The 9036-nt window shown below is 35.0% G+C and overlaps 1 non-coding gene across 1 annotated transcript; it reads left to right on the forward strand.

Moving 5' to 3' along the window:
• The first annotated feature begins 8597 nt into the window (after positions 1 to 8597).
• On the forward strand, positions 8598 to 8737 carry LOC111559640. Its single transcript, XR_002740764.2, has one exon. It is a non-coding gene; the product is annotated as a small nucleolar RNA SNORA46 (small nucleolar RNA).
• The last annotated feature ends 299 nt before the right edge of the window (positions 8738 to 9036 follow it).

The following is a 9036-nucleotide window of genomic DNA, read 5'->3' on the forward strand; positions in this document are numbered from 1 at the left end:
GTACATACAGCTTTGTTCTCTCAGTCCTTAAATCAATGTCTTGGGTGTTCAGAACAATTTGATATTTATTTAGCTGTGTTCCAGGGAGGAAGCAAACTTAGAGTCACCCCACTCCTCCACTATCTTAACAAAAACCCCTGACATACTATTTTAATTTTTTTAAGTTTTTTTATTTTTGACAGAGACAAGTGCGAGCATGAGCTGTGGAGGTTGAGAGAGAGAGAGGGAGACACAGAATCTGAAGCAGGCTCTAGGCTCCAAGCTGTCAGCACAGAGCCTGATGTGGGGCTCAAGCTCACCAACAATGAGATCATGACCTGAGCTGAAGTCGGACGCTTAACCGACAGAGCCACCCAGGTGCCCCGACATATTGCTTTATATTTATTTTACTTCACATATGTAGAAATTACTTATATTTTGTTCAAAAATGTTATTACATATTTTTAAATACTTATATAGTAATCTATTATATCAATATTCTGTTTCTAAACATCTGATTTGGGATATTTATATTTATAATGTAATTAGAAGTTTATGAAACACTCATAATTATATACTTGTTGCCTACACCTATGAAAATATCTACTAAATGCTGCCTGTTTAATCAAAACTATTTAATCCAGACACATCCACAGCCTGTAAAACTCTCTGTGAATCAAAACATGTTTTATCCAGTATGATTATGTGATCATATGCAACATTTTAAATTCTTTTGCTAGAGTTTTTCCTCCTATTTAAAGTAAGATCTCTATCTACAGAGTCATAGAAATTCTTACATAATAGTGTTATATTTCTCCCAGTCGATAAGCATTTAGTAAATTTCTGCTCTAACGCAGCCTGGATACGATGTGTCTTTGACAAAATACATACCCGCTTAATTTGCTTCCTTCTCAAAGTCCTGTTAAACAACAGGTAAGGTACACATTACCATAAAGCCAAGGATTCTTGACAGTGGACCATGGCAAGGTCTTGTCAGACAGAAACTACTCCTTTAGAGCTACTTCTGGCATGTGGCATTTATTCAGCCAGATGATTTTATACTTACTAGGAATGAGAATTTTTCTGTACTTACAATTTGATTTTTTTTCCTTTGTCTCATTTAATTCTTGGTAAATTCTTGTAACTCTCTAAAACAAAACACTATCTATAGCAAATCTATTCAACTCAAAATTCAACACTACCACCCCTCCCCCATTTTCATACCCGTTGAGCTGGTTAATGATTTTCTCTGATATCTATCCCAGTCTCACTAGAACACTGACTATTTCTTTCTGTGATTCTTAACCTTAAGTACCTAAAACTGCCTTGGTACCCAACCCAAGAACATTAGGATTCCCCTCCCACTATGATTATCATGTAGGATCTATGAAAAACAGAACCTTGCACAGTGCCTGGCATGTAGCAGATGTACAACTAATATTTGTTAAAGAAATTAATAATTTTTGACTTTAAAATTTGGCATATATTTTACTTTTTAACAGCAATTAGTATCATTTCTAAAACTGTATAACCGACTATGAAGTAAATTTAAAAAGTTCTTGTTCTCCCCAACGTGCCACTACTCTCCAGACTTAACCACTAATGAATCCTATGAACAAACATTTCATTGTTTCTTAACAATCCCCATCCCTCCTATTGATGTTTTACATAGGAGGCTTCTTGGAAATCTTCTCTAGCCACTTGGAGTCTCTCTCGGATCTATCTTTTATCTTCTATATCGAAATCTTTCCAACTTTTCTTGAATCTCCAGTTTGTATCTTAGTAGTGCTTCCCTTGGTTCTAAATTTGATGGCTGGACTTGTGAAATTGTTGCCTCTTTTGGAATGTTAGCTGGTTATCAATTTCAGTTTCACCCCGAGTGCTCTCTTTATCCATGTCGGTCCTCAACTCTGAAAGTGCAGGGCCATTTTTCTTTGCCCAAAGAATTTTGTTCTATGCTGGGTTTAAAATAGTAACAATCCTTCTGTCATAAAATATGGACTGTTCTTGGCATTGAGCCTAAAAATATTGCCTAGTCACATAAAGTTATACCACTTGAAAGCGTATTATTTGTTTTAACATGCCAATCTTAAATGCAGGGACTAAAATGACTTTTAATTTTTGGAACAGTAAACATAATTTAATTGGCTTGCATCCATATTTTCACCCCCATACATGCAAAATAGTTTAAATATTGACGCTGAAAAAACTTGTTTTTTTATTTAAAGTTTGGTGAGTTAGTAACAGCAGGAGATTAAGAAGGAGTGAATACACTAGCCAAATGCCACTGCTCTGTAGAAGTTTTTTTTTTAATGGAAGTTTGTTTCTTCTACTAGGAAACCATGTGAGATTTAGAATTTAAAACTGGGCCCCGCAATTTATGAGTTACCTCACAAAGTAACGTGCTTTGAGTCTTCGTTGTATATTTCTAAATGTACACAAAATAAATGCCTACTTTATGGACCATTAGGAAGATTAAGTGAAATGTTATGTGTGATTATTTTTCTAAAATGCATAAAACATTAATTATAATAGCATTTTCCCAAACTTTATTTTATTGTCATCTTGTCTGATATTTCCATTCGTGGGATTGAGGCTAACACACAGAGAAAAATTAATGCAGGTCTCTTGAAGAGGCAAAACCACATGGAATGTTTGAGGAACCCATGTAATTTGGTGAAACTAGAGAGAAGAAGTCATGAGAGGATGCAGTGCGAAACACAGCTAGAAATTTACATACCTTTCCCTCATACTCATTAATGAGTAAATGTTTACCATACAGACACTGAACTTACTGACCACGGGAAAATGCAGTTTCCCTCTAAGTCTAGACCGCCATTGGGCCATCTCTGCCTCAGAGTATGGTATTGGCAGAGACAAAATCCGTTCACTACCTCCCTTTACATTGCTTCTGCACAGACAGAATTATTCTCGTCTTTCTCTGTGGAACTGTTACAAATTTAGTTATAACCTTATCAGATCATTTAACACATTTTATTTTTTTTATTTTTAGAGTTTCATCTCTACCATCACTTCTTAAATGTAGATTTTTCTAGCATAAGAACTTAATTCCTAATCATCTTACTAATCATCTTACTCTCAAAGCCTGGAATAGATTACCTTCCAAGTAGGAGGCACACGTTGTGTTTATTAAATTGACTTGTAAAATTTGCATAGTACATTACTATGCTTTACACTGGTTTTCTCGTGATGTTTATTTAGCAGATATTATTGTCATATCATCCAGAGCCCTACACAATTACTACTCATCACTTAAAACATCAGTGAAAGTAGAGGGAGAATTTGCAAGGCATGCTTGCTAATGTTTGGCATATACAGGGATTTTACAAACTAAGTTAGATACATATGAATTATGAATATCTACATGCGTTACAGAGCATAAGATCTAACTTGTGGGCAGGGGCTACAATATTATGAGGGGAACAGAAGCAAGCTCACAGCCATAACCTAACTTTTATCAGGAGTAAAGCTGACATTTTAGTCTTGATATTTTTGAGTTCCCTTTTAATGGATTCCAAAGTCAGAGATGAAATAATTTATACTATCTACTGAGTCCTTAAAGTACAGCAAGGGTAACTTACTATAATGGCAAGGGAAAAAAAAGCAATTTCTAAATAGTGACTAGGACTCCACATCCCCAAGAAATAGAGAAGACAATACTCATCATTAAATATTTCAGCAATATGGGAATCCATATATGTTGCCTGATGGTATATTTATTACTTGAAGTAAGAGATTCTTCTAGAGTATACTCATCCTACTAGACAGATGTTAGACAACTGTATGTTCATCAGCATCTAACAATATTTTCTTATTGCTAAAATAGAAGAGGGAGATATATGATTTTTTCAATGAGCATATTTTGCTATGAGCCTATTGAATCCATTCTCTGACTTTTGCTTTTTATGACTGGGAGAAAAATTAGATGCTTATATTTATACAGAATGTACTTTGAGTCCAAACAGAACTAGGTTCAAAATCCAGTTTAGCCATTGACTGTCTAATAAGGGGGAAATTTCTTATAGGTAAATTACAGATGAGGAACTATTCATTAAATCTATCTGACAACAAAGAAACTAGGTAATTTATGGAAGACATTGAAGGTACTGTCTGGCGCATAAATGCTTCATAAAATATGATGATGCTGGTGATGATGATGATGATGCTTGGAATTGTGGAAATCACCATGAAAAAAAAATGGAGTTTTGGAATCTTAAGGCTAAGTAGAAAAAAGAAATAAGAACCAGACGATTATATATGGCATTGATGTTATTCTGTAATATCCAAAACAAATGACACAAAGCAAGCTATTGTGTCAACAATAAAGAATCTGATTCAACTACAAAAATCAAAACAAGTGAATAAGGAATATAAACAGTACAAAATTGGGTTTACTCACGGAGAGGTGAGGGACAGAATATGAAAGAAGCACGTAGAATATGTAAATAATTGCCAATATTAGAGGAGAGGGCAAGAATACTGTCAATAATCGTGATTCATTCTGTTCTCTTACCCTGAATTCCATGAAAACTACAAAAGAAATAAGATTAAACTGCTTTGATAGAAAAGGGCACGGTAAGCGATTGGAAGAGGAATACATAAACATATATTTTAATGTTTCAGAAAGTACTGAATTCAATACGGCCTCTAAGTTATAGGTCCTAACAAATTACTTTCAGAAGTCCCTAATGAGAATTGCAGCTGATTGTGCACTGAATGAGAAAATTGTAGATCAATTACCCAGACATTCAGGATACGACCTGCCCAGGGTTAAGGACATTTTTGGAATTTGGATGCTTAGGCCGAGAAAGCTTTAAAAGAGCACGTGCCAAACTGAGGATACTTGATGATGAAATAAATATATGTGAGCAGTTTTAAATCATTGTTTTAAAATAGTTTTAATCCTTATTAATGTGGAATATCATTCTAGACAACGGAATATTATTCAGCACTAAAAACAAATGCACTATTGGGGCTCCTGGGTGGCGCAATCGGTTAAGCGTCCGACTTCAGCCAGGTCACGATCTCGCGGTCCGGGAGTTCGAGCCCCGCGTCGGGCTCTGGGCTGATGGCTCGGAGCCTGGAGCCTGTTTCCGATTCTGTGTCTCCCTCTCTCTCTTCCCCTCCCCCGTTCATGCTCTGTCTCTCTCTGTCCCAAAAATAAATAAAAAACGTTGGGAAAAAAATGCACTATCAAGTCATGAAAACACATGGAATAACCTTAAATGCATATTACTAAGTGAAAGAAGCCCATCTAAAAAGGTAAATACTGTAAGATTCCTCCTATATGACATTCTGAAATAGGAAAAAGAGTGGAGGCAGTAAAAAAGATTAGTGGTTGCCAGAAGTCACCTGAAGGAAGGGATGAATAGGCAGAGCACAGAGGATGTTTAGGGCATTGAAAATACTCTGTAAAATATCATAACAATAAAGACATGTCACTGTGTATTTGTCCAAACTGAGAGGATACACAGCAACAAGAATGAATCATAGAAAAAAAGAAAACAACTGTGGACTTTGGGTAGTCGATTATGATGTGTCAATATAGGTCATCTCTGGATTTTTCTCTTCGGTAGGGGGGATATTCACAAGGGCGGAGTCTATGTATGTGTAGGGCAGGAGGTGTGTAGAAAATGTTCTCCCTCTCCCCTCAATTTTGCTGTGATCCTAAAACTGCTCTAAAACATCAAATCTAAATTTTAAAAAATAGATGGTTTGTTTCTCAGGGGAGTTGATTCAGAGATCCAGTATAGAATATTTGTAATAAAAAAAAATGAGCCCCAGACACTTCAAACAATTTTTTTTCTAAATATGATTCATCTCAACTGAGTTTGTTACATTGTTTGTATTTATAAAAGTCATTTTCTAACAAATATATGGAACGTTGGTTAAATACAATGTGACTTAGTAACTACTTTGATAACAACCATTCTGGCAGATGGTATCTAGGCCAAACTAACACTTTAATAACATAATAAATTTCCTGAAATGTATATAACAATATTAGTAGCACACATCCGAAATGTAAGCATTAAGACTAAGTGCTCAGTAAAACTATTGACTGAAGAAGTTCAATATTTATACTTATTTGTTAAAGTTGCAGGTCCTGAAAACTTGGAGGAAAACCAACTGCATAATTTAGCAACAGCCACAATTGATATTCAAGTTACTGTTTTATTGTCTACTCCTTTAAAAATGTCAGGTTTTATAGAATGTAATCAACTAGAATGGAAACGTCATCCAAATAGCATCTTGAATAATGAGAAGGTTGGCAAAGCACAATCCTCAATCTTTAATATTTCCAATATGAAGCATTTGGGAAATTTAACATATTAGACTTCAGATGTTGTCTGTTCCTGAAAATATTATCAATAAGAAAGTGGTAACACAGTAATACATTATGCTGACAAAGATTGTAACTACAGTGGAAACAGGAACATTTCCTATTCCAATTTATTCTGGCTCTTTTCTGAATTCTGAATGTTATTCAGAAATGACAAAGCACAAATGAACAATAGAATCCTAAATAGTTTTTCAGATTAAATTGTGGTTACTATGTCACAAGAAAACACGTGCATTCATGGACGTGCACAGCACTTTTAACTTTTATTCTGATATAATTTTGGACTTAAGGAAGAGTTATGAAAAAAATGTAGCCATTTCCTGTATACCCTATAGGCAGCTTCCCCTTATATTAGCATTGTATATACTAATAGAATATTCATCATGACCAAAGAATTAACTTTGGTACAATAATATTAGTTGAAGTTCAGAAGCTATTCAGCTTTTGCCAGTTTGTTCACTAATATCCCTTTTCTATTCCAGGATCCAATCCAAGATGCCACATTACATGCTGTTGCCATTTCGTCTTAGCTCACTTCATTCTATAACTCCCTCTCCTTGTATTTCATGATCTTCCCTTGTTTGAAGATAACTGGTGAGGCATTTTGTAGAATATATCTCAATTTGTGTTTGCTGTTTTTTCGTGATTAGATGGAGGTTATGCATTATAGGGAAGGTACCAGAGAAGTGATGTGCTCTTCTCAGTTTTCACATGAGGAGGGTACAATGATGTCAGCATTCAATACTGCTAATATTATCCATGACCACCTAGATGCAGTGACATCTTCTAGGATTCTCCAGTTGTAAAGTTACCATTTTTCCCTTTGTAATTACTAAATGATGTGAAGGATGTGCTTTGAGACTAGGCAAATATCCAGGTTTTTTTCCTTAATTTTTCACCTACTAATTTAGCATCCATAGGTAGTGTTCAAGTGGTGATTTTCTACATCCTTCATTCCTTTTACATTTAATCATTAGCACACGTCTGTAAGAAGTTATTACCTGTCCTTCTTTTATTGATTCCTCCAGAATTTATTTAAATAGTTATTAATTCATGGGTATTTATTTGGGTTTTGGATTATAATGCAATACTTGTGTTATTTATTTTTGTTATTTATTCATTTTTGTTGCTTGAACTTTCCCAGCTTGGCCATTGGGAGCTCTTTTTTTCTCCCCTAGTTGTGCTGAAAAATAATTGACATGCAATGCCTCTGCTCACCAATCTATGCATCCTCTTTTTTTATGGACTTTCTCACTTTCTAGCACTCTAAGAGGCTCCAGGATCATCTTGTATTTTCCTTGCTGTAGTCCTGGAGCCCTTTTTTTGTATGTGGAATTTAGAGACTGAAATTTTAGAACCAGTGTGCTCATTGTTGCTGGAATGTCATTTCTTATTTTTCTTGATCCATAAAGCTAGGAGAGCTATGTATATATACTAACTCATACTACATGCACACGCACACACACACACACACACACACACACACACATTTTGATTTCTCTCTCTGTACATACATTTTAATAATATATGCATGAGCTTGTATTGACACCTTTAGCTGACATCAGTTCTCATGATCATTCTAATCTTCCCTCTTTTTCTTATTTATAACTTTTTTTTCCTACTGTGAAAAACCTGCCTATCCTTGTCTATTCTGCATATACTTCTATTTTCTACCCTACTGTATAAATGACACAGCTTCAAAATTCTTAAACCACACTTCTATTTGAAACAAATTTACCAACTAAAGAGTTTTTGTAGCTAGTCTTTAGCTCTACAGTAACCACTCAAAATACTGTTTTCCCAAGTTACATGTATCAGCTTCTTTCCCATTCTTCAGTGTCCTTTTCAATTCATTGGAAGACAGATTCATTTGTCACAGCCTACATTCCATCTTTCCCCTCACAGCCTAGCTGGCTTTTTCAAAAATTAACATGCAGGCAAACTCATTTGCTTTGTCCTGTATTCTTCTGTCACTGTTAGCAAATGCACAGTGTCACGTAGCTGTGAGCACGGTGTGTTTACCCTGGAATCCCCTATGTTCCCATCCTCTCACCTCTTACCCACAACACTTGGCAATCACGGATCTGTTTTTCTCCCTAGCTTTGCCTTTCCTTAATTGTCATATAAATTGAATCACACAATATGAATCTTTAGTTATTCTTTTGCTTAGAAATGCGCATGTAGGATTCTTGAATGTTCTTGAATATATCAATTCAAGATACATTGTTGTTCTTGAATATCAGTAGTTGGTCACAGCACTATATATCTAAACCTGTCAATGGGAATTGTCCCCTTTCTTGGTTCCACTCTTGTGTGAAAGAATTCCTGGCTCTTTCTGTCGCACAGCTGACTTCGTGCCATTCTGCTGTTGCTGTATAGAGTTAGGGAACATACCTTAATAAAAATAAAAATAAACAGTTTGCCATTTTTGGTTGTTCGAGCAGCATTCATTGTATATAGTGCCATACTTTGTTTAGCAGTCACCAGTTGAGGGGCATTTTGAATTGTCTTCAATTTGGAGACATTATGAATAAAGCTGCTATTCAATTTAGTCATTTTTGAATATTTGCATTCTTTAAATATTTGTGTTGTGATGATAAAACTGCATTCTAAAAAGTATTTTTAAAAATATTAAAAAAAAACAACTTGTTATGAGTTCCCTTCAATTACTTTATTAGTTTGTGATTGCAAAC

The sequence above is a fragment of the Felis catus genome, chromosome A2, assembly GCF_018350175.1.
Source record: "Felis catus isolate Fca126 chromosome A2, F.catus_Fca126_mat1.0, whole genome shotgun sequence".
NCBI lineage: Eukaryota > Metazoa > Chordata > Mammalia > Carnivora > Felidae > Felis > Felis catus.